Source organism: Saccostrea cucullata, unplaced genomic scaffold (genome assembly GCF_032062105.1).
Source record: "Saccostrea cucullata isolate Sc308-1 unplaced genomic scaffold, CSIRO_AGI_Scuc_v1 ctg11462, whole genome shotgun sequence".
Classification (NCBI taxonomy): Eukaryota; Metazoa; Mollusca; class Bivalvia; order Ostreida; family Ostreidae; genus Saccostrea; species Saccostrea cuccullata.
The window spans coordinates 46671-62630 of record NW_026936897.1 but is presented as its reverse complement, the minus strand read 5'-3'; positions in this window follow the sequence as shown (position 1 = coordinate 62630).

The window sequence follows — 15960 nt, the reverse complement described above, 5'->3', positions numbered from 1 at the left end:
CCAAATTAGAATCTGAAGTTACTGGTAAGGACATCCAATTCAAATGTGGGAGAGAATCTTGTAACGGTGGTGAATTTCTTTTTCTGTTGAAGGGAAATCGTGTTGTTCCTACATCAAAAACAGCCAAAAGCAAAGATGCACGTGTGCGTCATGACTACCCGGTCAAGTCTTCTAAAGGTTCTATGTCCACCCCAAAAACAGCCAAAAGCAAAGAAGAACCTTATGTTTGCCATGACTCCCCTGCCAATATAAAATCTTCTGCGGGTTCCCCCTCCAACCCCAAAACAGCCATAAGCAAAGAAGAAGCAAATGTTTGCCATGACTCCCCTGACAATATAAAATTTTCTGTGGGTTCCCCCTCCAACCCCAAAACAGCCATAAGCAAAGAAGAAGCAAATGTTTGCCATGACTCCCCTGCCAATATAAAATCTTCTGCAGGTTCCCCCTCCATCCCCGAAACAACCAAAAGCAAAGAAAAACCATATGTTTGCCATGACTCCCCTGCCAATATTAAATCTTCTGCAGGTTCCCCCTCCATCCGAAAAACAGCCAAAAGCAAAGACAAAACATATGTTTGCCACGACTCCCCTGTCAATATAGAACCATCTGCATTTTCTAATACTCTACCCGAAAGCCTTACGGACAAAATCCCACCTTTAAACCGTTCAGACATTGAAGACATACTTCAATGCAAAATTCCAGATTTTTTTACTGATGAAATTCCATCTGAACATGGGTTTTCCCTTTCAGTTGATGAAATAGATCATCTGAAAAGTGTTCGAAATGGCAGACGTTATAGAAGGGGACAATGGCAGCATATTTTTTCCAAGAAAATAAAAGAGTCCAACAATCATTGTGTTTTTATGTTTGACTTTCATAAAATAAGCAGTGCACAAATTAGACGGAAGAAAAGCGACACGCCCTTATTTTATTGCAAAGCCCATTGTAAATTTGCTGACTGTCCTGTGGAATTGGAAATAAATATGCAGGGTGAGAGTTTTGGGGTTGTAAATTATAAGGGGGAAATAAAACACAAAACGACAGAAGAACATGCCAGACCAATCAGAAAAACAGAAAGAGACATCTTAAAAGAAAAATTTAGGAATGGAGCCAAACCTTTAAAACACTTTCTAGAAAAATTTCATGAAAAAGAAAATGCACAACTGATATCGGGTAATTTTGATGGTTTAGGAACAGACGATCATGTATACAGACAGATAGCTACAGAGAGTAGACAAGTTGGAAGGAAAGATGATGATATCTTGAAATCTTTATTGAAAAACATGGAAGATCAAAAGAAAAAAGGGTTTGGTTTTATTCAAAAGATATCTGCCAATCCATGTTATATTTTGTTTTGGTCTGAAGAAGGTCTTCAGTTCTATCATAAGTTAGCGTCTAATAATAATCTTTATTGGGATGCAACAGGGAGCGTTGTTAGGAGAGAGAATGGTAAACAATTTCTTTACTATGAACTTGCCATTCAGCACCCAATACATGGCAAATCAGGTATACCAGTTGCTGCAATGATTACAGATGACCAAAGTCTCCCTTGTGTGCAGGACTGGATATCTAGATTCAGACATTCAGAAAAGAAAATGTTTGGTCATAATAAGATATCAAAGCCCAAAATGATTATTAGTGATGAGTCTTGGGTTTTCATCCTTGCGGCCCTCAAAGAGTACAATACTGAAACTCTACATGATTTTTTGCTAAGAACATGGGATTATTGTAATGGTAAAAAAGATAAACATGTACATTCCAACAAAACTCTTGTACATTTGTGCAAAAGTCACTTCATGAAAAAAGTCCGCAGATTTTGCACTTTGCACTACAAACGAAATATGAAATTTGGGATGTATATGGTAAGTTTACTTTTAAATTCCAAATCCCTCGCAGAAGCAAAGGAAATACTATTCGACATTGTTGTAACGTTGCTGTCGAAAACAATATCTGATAAAACTAAGGAGTACATTGATCGTTTAATCCTAAAGGTCAATACATTTAACACTTCTTTATCAAGTTTTGGTGACAGTACTGAAAGTGGGGACATTGTCGATAAGGTTGATACTTTGACAACCAGCAGATTCACTGAGGAGGACTTTTTGAATCTAGCTAATTTTTCACCATTTAGAACCTGGGGGTATTCAATACACTCTGCAGCGTCTTGTATTGTGGATGAAAATGGAACAAAAAATCCCTATCATTCTGAAATCTTTCTTCAGCACATTCTTAACAGATACATACCTATTTTGCCTCTGTGGGGAAGTCTTCTACTCACAGACGAATTCAGTAACGTTGGTGGCACAACACAAGGCACTATAGAAAACCGATTCAGAATTCTCAAATATATCGGTTTAGATGGGAAGAAAAATCGTCGTCTTGATGATTTTGCAGAAGAGCTCAAACAACAAACCATAGAGCTACAACGATGTGCTGCAAAAGATATCCTTAAAAGTTCTTCAAAGGTCAAGAGAAAAAGAAGTTCAACTACTATTAAAGAGAACTGGAACAAGAAACAGAAATTGGAAGACTATGTAGATAATGTTGGTACATTTCAAAAGGCTCCGCCGCGTTCTCTCTCTTCCCCAGAACCAAAAGGTGTATATTCAGAAAACACCCCCTTTTGCCCAATGGATAACCTAGGAGCTACTTGCTGGTTTAATGCCACAGTACAGTCTGTATGTGCATCAGATATGGCCAAATCTATTATGGAGACCTTTGAAAACGCACCTATTAATGTCAATAAAGATGGCACAGATAGAATGAAGGACTCTCTTTGTGAAATTGTCAGATTTATTTTAAGTAACAATTCTGCAGGGACGAAGGTTCCAAAGCCACTAGTACAATCTGCTCTTGATAATTTGGGCAATGAAGTTGGAAATTTAGGAATACACAAAGGAGAACAGCAAGATGCAAATGAATTTTACATTCAAGCTATTTCTCCTTTGGCTGTGGATGTTAAGGAAGAACTAGATATTGTTCAAGTTTATACTTGCATAGATTGTGGACAAAGAAACGAAAAGGTACAGTCGTATGTTCAAAACTTGACATTGACAATACCAAACAAGAAAGGGATTCAAATGTCAGTAAATGAACTGCTCAAAGAATATTTTGAACATGACATAATTGAGAAATGTAAATGCGGAGGGTTTTTAGATCTAAAGCAAAGGTTGCGACAAGCCCCGAAGACTTTGGTTCTTACCATTAATAGGTTTGAATATCATAAAGATAGTCATCAGTATCGTAAAAATAGCGTATATATACACCCTGACAGAGTTATCGATCTCGTTCAATATTCTGAGGAGCTTCAGAATGTTAAATATATTCTGAGAAGTGCCGTTTGTCATCATGGTCGCTCTACACAGTCGGGACATTATACGGCCTTTGTGTTTAATAAAGACAAAATTGAAAAAATCAGTGACACAAGCAAATCAGTTGGATCCTCATCAGAAGTCGGAAAATCTTGTTATCTTTTATTCTACGACAGAATTCAACCCAGTATGCCAGAATATACAATTCCCCTCCTTCGTTGCTTAAGCAATACCAATGTATTGAAATCAGCTTCGTTATCTACTAGCTGTAGACCTAACATTCGTAAAAGTCGGGTAGCTTTGCTACATGATTTCAAGGACGACAAATTTAAGCCAGAAACGATCCAAACTATGCAGAACTGGATTGCAAAAGCTACACATTTTGAAGACTTAGATAAACCACAAATATTTGTGGAACGTCTTCTTGAATGCCTCTTTGGAGATCAATCTGAGCACGATTCTATTGGTAGCCACTTTAAGTACGCAACAGAGGTAGTTGTTTTCTGCAATTCCTGCGAGAGAAAGGGCGTCTCATGTAAAACCCCATATGCAGTGTTGAAACCTGCCTCCCTTTCAGCACATGACATTGCAAAATCACTTGAACTAAGTTTAACCTGTCCACAATGTTTTTCGGAGGATGTAACATCAACATCTTATATATCCTGGCTCCCAGTTTCAATGTTCATAACGCCTGAAAAAATGAACAACCTCAGTTTGAAGGATATTCCTCATCATTTTGACCTGCATGGCTTCTTAGATACAGCTTTTCCACTCGTAAGTCTTTCCTACAAGCTTTCTGCCTTGATAGTCTCTGATAATGGCCAGTGTAAATTTGTGTATAATGATAGGGACAAACTGGTAATGTTGAATGAAAACGGTGTTACGGAAGAGCTACAACAACCAAGAATAAATGAACTGGAATTAGTGCTTCTTAGTTACGAGAGAATACAGAAAGAGGCTTCGGTGAAACTGATCCCAAAGATATGTTACAATTTTTCACGAGTATCTTTGATGTCCATTCCAGAGAAGAACGTGTTAATCGAGGAAATAGACAATTTTAGAGGGCGTTTACAAAGCAAATATCCAGTTGTTGTGTCTGCATTAAAATCTATGTATTCTGATTCGTACTGGCTTACTAGTGATGATATAAACTGCTATTTGGAAATGCTCTCTAATAATACTGAGGAAAACGTACACATGGTTGACTCTGGATGGTTCAGTCACAAAGTTCTTGGAGATGGCAATTCTACTGTGTTGAAATGTGAAATGTTTCAAATTGAGAGCTCTGTAAACTGGTTTGAAAAGTCACTTATATTTATTCCAGTTAATATACGAAACATTCACTGGATTTTGATGGCAATAGATATCAGAGAAAAGGTCATATATTATTGTGATTCCAGAGGTCAGATGTCTGACATCATTCTTTTTCAAATTTGCAGATATCTTGCTTATGAATATCTCCGACGATATGGAGAGAAATTGCTTATGTGTCAATGGAAGTACATTAATTACTGCAATGACAAGTCATTCCCTATTCAAAAAGACGGAAGCAGTTGTGGGGTCTATGTTTGTCAAATGGCAAAGGCTCTTATTAAGAAACGAAAGTTACCTATCCAGAGACATTTAACGCATTATATGCGTATGCAAATAATTAGAGAAATGATGAGTGGCACAATCGAATTTTAAATGAACTGGTTGTTTGAATCTTGGTAAGCTCAGATGACCTATTGCTATCTGTTTTTAACAGAGTGGAGGGCATACTGCTTTGCTGCTGTCTGTAGGTCCACTTAGTTTCCGTTTATTTTCTTCAAAACCATTGCATATACTGAAATAAAATTTGGTATACAGATGTCGCAGATGAATATCCAAGTCAAGTTCTGGGTACGATCGAGCCATTTTTGACAATTATTGCCCTAACGAAATTAGAAGAATTCAATTTGGGGAGAGAGGGGCATAAGTGTATTATAAACATATCATATAACACTTTCAGTTCTATCTCAGCTGAACTAATTTTAACCACCTTGGCAAAGCATCTATAGGTCAAGGGGGGTTAAGAATTTTATGGTCCCCGTCCCCCTGCAGTCTAAAAATCTTTTTATTTCTACTCCTGGACATGACGTGATATGATAAGCATTGCATGTTTAGTGCCTACGCTTGACTTTTGCATGTATTTTTGAAAGTGCATACTTCCTTACAAATCCTCTCTGTTTCTGGGTTTAAAACAAACTAACATCATATAGGATAATGAGGAGGAAGGATTTCTCGTCTAAATTGGTGAATTTCATAGCCCCAGGGTCAGGGTTTCTGGTGGTAGAGTGGAACTATATATTTAGTATACAGTGAAAATGCATTAATTCATAGGAAATCTTGAAATGCATCCTGGTTATTAAGCTTACGAATTAAGTACAGAGTTATGATGAGGAAAGCTGCCTTGTCCAAAACCCTCACTTTGTTCTGGTGTTATGGTAGACGAGTGCTCTTATTTTCATTGTGAAAATGCATGGATTCTTTGAAAATACAGGGTTGGGGTCCACTATGGGTCGTGGGCGTACTTATTATATGCTTAAAATAAATTTTTGTTTCACAAACCATAAACATAGTTATGATGAGAATGGTTGTTTCTTACAAAATAGTGAATTTCATAGCCTTGGATCATGCGTGGTTTAATCGACAAAAATGCATTAATACTTTGAAAATTTTACCCCTCTGTCCCCAAGTTCTAAGCAAACAAACTAACGCTATATAACAATGATATCAGAGTCAAAGTCTTAAATAATCAGAGGTAAACATGCCTTTTCTTTGCTCTTGAGTATCAACAGTAGGCAAAATGAGTACAAAAATGTAATGAGCATTTAGTAAATGAGTTCCTTGTATGATATGTGTTGTTAATCAGGAAATCTTTGTACATAGTTTAATTAACAGGTTATTTGATTGAAAGAAAAGAAAGAATGTTTTATATTATGAAAAGAAAAACAAAAAAAATGTTTGAGCAATGGTTTATTTATTGAGCAAAGAATGCTCAAAGTCAGATTCTTGCCAGGATAGAAAAACAAGAGGTAGACTAAGGATTACTTAGTAATTGTATATTGGTAACCTTTTCTTTGCTCTTGAGTATCAGCAGTAGGCAAAATGAGTACAAAAATGTAATAAGCATTTAGTAAAGACTTGTATGATATGTGTTGTTAATCAGGAAATCTTTGTACATAGTTTAATTAACAGGTTATTTGATTGAAAGAAAAGAAAGAATGTTTTATATTATGAAGAAAAAACAAAAAAAAAATGTTTGAGCATTGGTTTATTTAATAATTGAGCAAAGCATGCCATAAGTCAGATCCTTGCCAAAGAAAAAGGTAGACTAAGGATTACTTAGTAAATGTATATTGTTAAAATTTTATTTAATAAATATTTGAAAATTTTCAACAATGGAGATGTCATCAATTGCCGGTGCACAGTTGTACATTTTGTCATATCTTTTTCGTGCCAGCACCTTCTACGCCACAGGATCTCTTTTTAAACAGTATCATCCAAAAGAACGGAATCCTCGTCCCACAGTTTGATTTGAACCCGCGACGTAAGGATCAACTCTTTGCGTGACATAAGTCTAACATAATTAGACTATAGGGTTCTTGAAATGTTTTTTCCAGCTTATTTGCTAATTTGTGGCCTTTTGAGGGTGCTGGATGAATCGGAGTCATACTAGATTAAATATATGACTGTTGTTTAACGGTGTTTGTAAAATGTTGGACCCTGTGTCTTGTTTTATTGTGTATCTTTCTGTGTGGTAGAGCACTGGTTTGGTTTTTACCTGCAGTTTCGTTGGCTTAGTTGGTTTCCTTGGCATGTTCTGTTAACACGTGGAATATATTTAGTATCTAAATAGTAGTATGTTGCGTATGTTTGTATATTTTGGCAGCGCACTTTAGTGTCTCAGATCTATCACTAAGGTCTGATTCTTATCAAGCCCGATCCCTGAGTGTTTTATGGCGGCCGACTTGGCTCTAATCCGACCTCCTACCCGTTTCATTGAATACTTTCGATGGCATGTTTTATCCATACAAATGAAAAATAAATCACACAGTGTACGGAGATTCTTCTAATGTGTATAGAGTACAACTGGGATTTAGGTCACCTGAGTAAACTCAGGTGAAATATTGCTATTTGTTTTCGTCCGTCGTCGTACGACGTTTATTGTGCGTTAACATTTGAACATTTTCAGCTTCTTCTCTGAAATTACTGAACCAATTTCAACCAAATTTGGCATATAGCAATTTATGAGTGAAGGGGACAAAAAATTCAAGGTCCCTGTCCCACTAAAAATGTGAAATTCATAGCCCCAGGGTCAGTGGGTCTAATGTTAGGGTGGGGCTATATATATTATGTAGTGAAAATGCATTATTTTGAATTTCTTCTCTTCTGCTGATGGGCATTACATAAACTAATCAAGCGCATAGTTCAGTTAAATATGACTGCCTCTTCCAAAATTATGAATCTTATGACCCCTTGTTAGGGGTCCTAGTGCTTTGGCAGGCCTATATAGATTAAACGATATGTAGTGAAAATGCTTATATTCTTTGAAATTCTTCTTTTTCGGTGCATGGGTATTAAACAATTGAAGTATGTGCATAGTCATGAGGAGAAAAGATCTTTCAGATTTAATTTCATGGCCCCTGGGTTAGGGCATCTTGTGTTAGGACAGGATTCTAATGTTTATAAAATAAAAATGCATGAATTCTTTGAAAATCTTTTATCTTTGCTCATGGCTATTATACCAATGATAAGTACATATCTATGATGAAAACTGCCTCTTCCTAAATTGATCAATTTTCGGGCCCCTGGGTCAGAGGTATTTGGAAAAAAAGGGGGGGGGGGTACATACCCGGTAGTCGGAAAATAAATCAATGCTTTGACATATTTGACCCCACAATCGGTGGTTTCTTTGGGGAGGGGTGCACAACTGGTAAATGTTAAGTGAAAAGACATTTTCTTTTTTTCTGATCTATATACCACAGGTAATTGTGACAGGTAAGACATGTCTTATGAAAAAAGTGTCTAAAAACCTTTCTGAAAGAAAGAAAACAGATTTTAATGGGCCGGGGGGGGGGGGGGGGTTAAATTACAACTCATTTAATAATTTGTCGCAAGAATTGAAGCTCAGGCCATCATCACAAATATTGTTGTTTCCTCTAACCCGAAATTTATTCCTTAAGAAAGTTAACTAGATAAACAAAAAACATAGTGGAGCAAATTTGGAACTATGCTGAGAAAAACCTTGAAGTTAACGAATTAGAAGAGTACTAAAGTAAGCAGTTATGTGGCAGTAGATGCTGGCACTGAAAAGATTCTTAATGGCGTGCCGAGTTTGCCCTGAACCGGATAATATTGGAAATATTGTCACCCGCGCGGCACAGTGGTTAGAGCGTCTGCTCTAGAGTCGCAAAGTAAGGAGTCAATCCTTAGGCCGCGGGTTCGAATCCCACTGTGGGACGTGGAGACCGGTCCTTCGGATCAGACTGGATACAAGGAGGCCCCGTGTTGCAGTAGGTGCCGGAACAAAAAAGATCCCTCACTACTCAAAGGCCATGAGTGTCGAACATATGACAAAATCGGTAGGTCTCCACCGGCAAATGGCGGCGTCTCCACAGAGGTGAAAAATTTTCGAGAGGGACGGTTAACAACATACAACAGATACAACGTTGCTTCAACATACGTTAAAGGGATTTAAAGCTAATGAACCACCAATCTTCAAAGGCCATACTAAATTATTAATAAATACCCAAACGACTAGGGAAGCTGTATCATGATTTCAATACTATTTGAAAATATGTTTGTATGTTGTTTTAAAACCGCTCTCTAGCATATTTCGCTCATTTGAAGATTGCAAACTTTGTTAAATAGTCGGTCCTCAGGGTCATTGAGCAGTGAGGGATTTTAGTGCTAGCCCTTTCCGTGACACGGGACTTCGGTACTAGCATATAGCTCGATCTCATCCCAAGGACCGGTCTCCACGTCCCTATGTGGGACTAAAGCCTGCGACGTAAGGATCAAATCCTTGTACTTTGCGACTTAAGAGCATACGCCCTAACAATATGTCTGAACAATATTTTATAATCATATAAATACCACAAACAATATCCTAGTAAGAAAGTTAGCCCATGAATAAAAGGCACGAAGAAAGGACGTCTGAATTATTTTCATGAGGATTATTTTTATTACAATTCTTATGATCCATTATGGCATAAAGTAAACATTACAAGACAGATGAACTGGTTATTATATCACAAATTAAAAATAAAATGTGAAATGTTGTAAATGAAATAAAAGATTTTAAAATTGAGTAATATCATACAGAAAATATGATACCCATATCTTATTTCGTTATAGTCATAGTCAATTCAAAGCGATATATTATTTTTTAAAAGGTATATCAAACTTCAAGATTAGGGGTTCAAAAATCATATCAACTTGTAAGATTTTATCACAGTTTGTATACATATGTCATATTTCTTATCACTCAAAAAATATTACCAATTAAAGTTAAGTGTGGATGACGTACGGACAGCGGGGGACGAAAATACCACCATGAAAATTCTTAATTAGCTAAAAGCCATTGTAAATTTTGTTATCTAAATGATTCTAAATGTAAGAGTCGCCTGCGTGGCACCGTAGTTAGAGCGTCTGCCCTAGATTCGCAAAGTAAGGAGTTGATCCTTGTTTCGAATCCCACGTTAGGACGTGTAGACCGGTTCCTTGGATGAGACCGTGAAGGATATGGAGATAACAATCAGTTATAATAAGCGAATAAACACGTAACTTTCGCGTTATAACAAATATATGTGCTTAATGCTTAGGTCACATTTAAACCGATGGTCGGGCGACTAAATTTTTCTGGTCTTGTCGGCTGAAAAAACAGGATCGACTGGCACCGTATCGGGCGACGCAGAGCAGTCACATTATTTCCTAGGGATACCGATGTCTTGTATAAAAAACACAAAAAATCTTTTCTTTAGAAATCATCAATATTTTTTCATATCATAGATCTATATATTCAGATAGGTGATGTGAGTATTGTTTGCAAGGCAAAGTGGCAGAATCTTATAAAATTCTGACTCAATGTTGGAAATGTGTGCTAAATTTGTAAGGAATTGCATAAAAACGACAAATGGTGCAAATCGGCCACCGACGCATAAAAAATTGTAACTTGGACCGATGGACACAAAAGTGGTCGGCCGAAAAAAAAAGGTCAAAATTGGCCAAGACAACGGCCGATGAACTGACGACTGTCAAAAAGAATCCCATTTTTGCTTCAAAACCCGTCGGCCGTTGGTCTTTTTTAGGTCACCTGAGTAACTCAGGTGACCTATTGCTATTCGTTTTCTTCCGGTGTCGTGCGTCGTGTGTTAACATTTGAACATTTTCAGCTTCTTCTCTGAAACCACTTAACCAATTTCAACCAAATTTAGTATACAGCATCTATGGGTGAAGGGGAACAAAAAATGTGAATTTCATGGTCCCTGCCCCCCTGTGGCCCTAGGGGTGGGGCAAAAACCACTTAAATTATTGCAATCTGTAAAAATCTTCTTCTTTACTCCTGGACATCAAGCAGTCAAACTGTTTGCATGATTGTTATCAGCATTGAGTCCTTTATCAAAATTGTGAAATTCATGGCCCTGGGGTCAGGGGTTCTAGTGCTAGGGCGGGGCTATATAGATTATTTAGTGAAAATGCATGATTTGTTTGAAAATCTTCTTCTCTGCTCCTAGGTATAAGATAACCTAACCAAGCACTTAGTTATGATGAGCAAGAGTGCCTCTTCCAAAATTGTTAATTTTATGACCCCAGGGCCAGGGGTTCTGGTGTTAGGGCTGGGTTCTATTGGATATGTAGTGAAAATGCATAAATTCTTTGAAAATCTTCTTCTCTACTTCTGGGTATTAAATAAACTAACTAAGCACATAGTTATGATGAGCAAGAGTGCCTTTCTCAAAATTGTGAATTTTATGACCCCAGGGTCAGTGGTTTTGGTGTTAGGGCGGGGCTCTATTGGTTATATAGTGAAAGTGCATTTTTTCTTTGAAAATCTTCTCTACTTTTGGGTATTGAATAAACAATTGCCTCTTCCAAAATTGTGAATTTTGTTGCCCCAGGGTCAGGGGTTCTGGTGTTAGGGTGGGGCCCTATTGATTATATAGTGAAATGCATTTATTCTTTGGAAATCTTGGGTCCTGGGTATTAAATAAACTAACTAAGCACATAGTTATGATGAGCAAGAGTGCCTCTTTCAAAATTGTGAATTTTATAACCCCAGGGTCAGGGGTTCTGGTGTAAGGGCGGGGCTTTTTTGGTTACATAGTGAAAATGCATTTATTCTTTGAAATTCTTTCCTTTGCTTCTGTGTTTTATAATGCCTATGATCCAAATATATATATATTCATGATGAAGAAAGGGGCACCTAGCAAAATGGCTATTTTTTATGCCCCTTCCCTGGGTCGAGATGAGGGGGGGGGGGGGGTTACAAGGTCTAAAATTAATTAATGCTTGGAAATTTGCTCTTTAGTGTTAATCAAGTGAACTATTTTATGATAAAATTTGCAAAATTTTGAAATATGTGACCCCAGGATCAGTGGTTCCTTTGGGATGAGGTGTACAACTCGTCTGGTAATAAAGTGAAAGTGGATTTTCTCTTAATTGTACTCTGATCTACCTCTGGGTATTAAGTAAACAGAGTTAGCATGCTAAGTCTAAATTATTATAAGCAATGGTCCCTCTTTCAAAATTGTGAATTGCGAATGCCATGGCCTCTGGTTTATAACATGAACCAAATTTAATTGTTTGAAAGTTGTTGCACAATACTCATGTGACCTACAAGGCCCGTGGACCTCTTGTTGGAATTGTGACTGGGGTTTTAGTCTTAACTTTCTTTTGATTTTGTGACCTTGTTTATTCATTTCAAAGGAAAGCAAAAGGTTATCTTGATTTTGGACCATCACACGCTGCAATTTTAAGTTTTTTTAGCTCTACTATCGGTTTTTGATCTTGACGAACAGTGTTGGTGTTGTTACTAAAAATAGAAATTCATGTGAAATTCTTTCAAAATGCTACTTTTCCGACAGTTTTGGTCTGATTTCAATATAACTTGGCATATAAGTAGACTACACTAAGATACATAATTCTGTGTATCGGTTTTTGATTTCGACGAACGGTGTTAGCGTTGTTACTTAAAATAGAAATTTCTGTTAAATTCTTTCAAAATGCTACTCCAATGATACTTAAAATTCAGTTTTAATCTGATTATAATATAATGTGGCATGAAAGTAAACTAAGAACATAAAGAGACTTATTCAAGGATCATTATTCTCTTTTTTGCTAGTGTAAAGTTTCAATTCCCAACTGCTTAAGTACTTTCCTCTTCTTTTGCTATAAGTACAAACCAGTAGAGTTTTAGTCTCGACAGAGACTTATGGTTTTGCTATTGAATCCGTATAACTGTCACATTTTGTCTTGCTCTAATCTGTTCAAACCATTCAAAGTTAAGGTGTTTCCACTCTCACAATTTTAATGGTTCAAAGTACAAAAACTGCATTTATTTTCATTTAATATACTATAAATTTTCCAATTATTGCAAAACATGTATAGGTCACCATATAATTTAAGATGCGAAACATAAATAAACAGAAGTGTATTTTAACATAAAAAATCGCACATTGTTTGTAAACAGTATTATGACAAATATGTAGAAACTGGTTAAAATGCATTATTCTGATGCTGAATGTTCCTATGTATTTCCTACTCATAAGAAATTTTGAATGTCAGGGAATCTGTTTTTAGGTCACCTGAGTAAACTCAGGCGACCTATTGCTATCCGTTTTCGTTCGTCGTCGTTCGTCGTGCGTCGTGCGTTAACATTTAAACATTTTCAGCATCTTCTCTGCAACCACTGAACCAATTTCAACCAAATTTGGCAAAAAGCATCTTTGAGTAAAGGGGAACAAAAATTGTGAATTTCATGATCCCTGCCCCTCTGGGGCCTGAGGGGTGGGGCCAAAACCACTGAAATTAATGCAATCTTTAAAAATCTTCTTCTTTACTCCTGGACATCAAGAAGTCAAACTGTTTGCATGATTGTAATCAGCAATGAGTCCTCTACCAAAATTGTGAAATTCATGGCCCTGGGGTCAGGGGTTGTAGTGTTAGGGTGGGGCTAAATAAGTAGTTAGTGAAAATGCATTATTTCTTTGAAAATCTTCTTCTCTGCTCCTAGGTATAAGATAAACTAACCAAGCACATAGTTATAATAAACAAGAGTGCCTCTACCAAAATTGTGAATTTTATGGCCCCAGGGTCAGGGTTTCTTGTGTTAAGGTGGGACTCTATTGAATATATAATGAAAATACATGAATTCTTTGAAAATCTTCTTCTCTGCTCCTGGGTATTAAATAAACTAACTATGTACATAGTTATGAAGAGCAAGAGTGCCTCTACCAAAATTATGAATTTTATGGCCCCAGGGTCATGGGTTCTGTTGTAGGGGGGGCTCTATAGATTATATAGTGAAAATTCATGAATTCTTTGAACATCTTCTTCTCTGCTCCTGGGTATTAAATAAACTAACTAAATGCAAAAGTGTTGATGAGCAAGAGTGCCTCTACCAAAATTGTGAATTTTATGGCCCCAGGGTCAGGGGTTCTGGTGTAAGGGGGGGGGGCTCTATAGATTATATAGTGAAAATTCATGAATTCTTTGAAAATCTTCTTCTCTGCTCCTGGGTATTAAATAAGTGCAAAGGTATGAATGATGAGCAAGAGTGCCTCTACCAAAATTGTGAATTTAATGGCCCCAGGGTCAGGGGTTCTGGTGTAAGGGGGGGGGGTCTATAGATTATATAGTGAAAATACATGAATTCATTGAAAATCTTCTTCTCTGCTCCTGGGTATTAAATAAGTGCAAAGGTATGAATGATGAGCAAGAGTGCCTCTACCAAAATTGTGAATTTTATGGCCCCAAGGTCAGGGGTTCTGGGGGGGGGGTCAATAGATTATATAGTGAAAATACATGAATTCTTTGAAAATCATCTTCTCTGCTCCTAGGAATGAAATTAACTAATAACAAAGTTATGATGAGCGACCTCAAATTTTACTATAAAAAAATAGTCCCCCGAATCAAATGTATTGACTATTTATATTTACCGTAGTCAAATTTCAACATTTATAAAATAAACAACAAAAGAATTTTAAACGATGATCAAAGTAATCTTGTTGAATTTAATTATATATGTGACCTAGATTTAGGTTGTCGGAAGCACGAACATAAATAGGCACTATGTCACTTCTCCGCCGCCATATTGCATGCAATGTTGCTGAAACAGGAGCTGGTCAGCATGGACAGGAAACCGATTTGTATGGATGTTATAATAACAGAAGAAGTTGAGTTGCTTAAGAAGTCGGATGGTAATGACTAAGGGACGATGTCTGTATCAGATGATGGAGTACGTGCAGATCCATGTAGCAATGTCAATTTCTACACGTGGCTGTTACGGAAGTGGTGTTCTCGGACTCGCGAGGCCTCGGTCATAGTGGACAGCGTTGCACTAGTGACTTGCTTTCGAGCCGAAGATAATTCATTATTTATTTTGTTTGTTAAAAAAATATATACCATATCAAATTACTTAGTAAACAATTAAAACATATTTTTTTCTTGAGTATATTTATACGCCAGTGATATACATGCAGGTTGACACCTGACCTTTCAGTAATAGAGAAATATACATACCACAGGGTATTATCATGAAATAAACAAGAAACACTTTTGTAGTGTTTATCATAGAGGAAACAATTGGAAATGGAAATATTATTGTATCATTAACCAACCGATATTTATCATTTATTTGGAACATAAGTCTAGTGATTCGTGCAATTTTACAGGAAAAATTACGATCTGAAAATTGGAAGTCACTGTAGGCCGCAAAACGGCCTTATAGAGAATGATCATTTTAAATATTCCCTTGGAGACATGAATAAAGTAGAAAAATTAAGAAAAGTAGACCCTCCACCTCGATCATTAATTGTGTTAATTGTAATTAACAACATACATTTTTATTTATTACTAAAAAACATCATATGCCAGGCATGTTAACCTCATGAAATGACATTGTTTACTAACTTTTAAGCAATTTTCTACAGGGTATAATTTTTAATCCAAAATGATAAATTGCTTAATTTACTACTACTAGTGGTAAAGTTGCCGTGAATAACATTATTGATAAAAAAAAACTGAGGAAGTGTCAATTGGAGATTTCCTTCAATAATATAATCAGTCTAAATAAATTATTGAATTTATCAGCTGAAAAACATGAACAAGAAAGTAAAATTTATTTTATTTATTGGTAGCGTTTGAAAAAAAATGATGACTATATCTTATTTTTGCATTAGTTCTCAAGGACATATCTGATGAGGAAACGATGTCATATTAATAAATTTCATGAAAGTTCGTGTTGTCGTTCATGTTCTTCTATTTCAGTGAGGATCAATGTTCCTGAAAAAACGTAACAATATATGTATGCATAGAGTTTCGCTTTATATCGCAAAGTTTCGCGTTATAACGCAAAGGTTATGCGTTTATTCGCGAAAGTTTTGCGTTATAACGCGAAAAATTT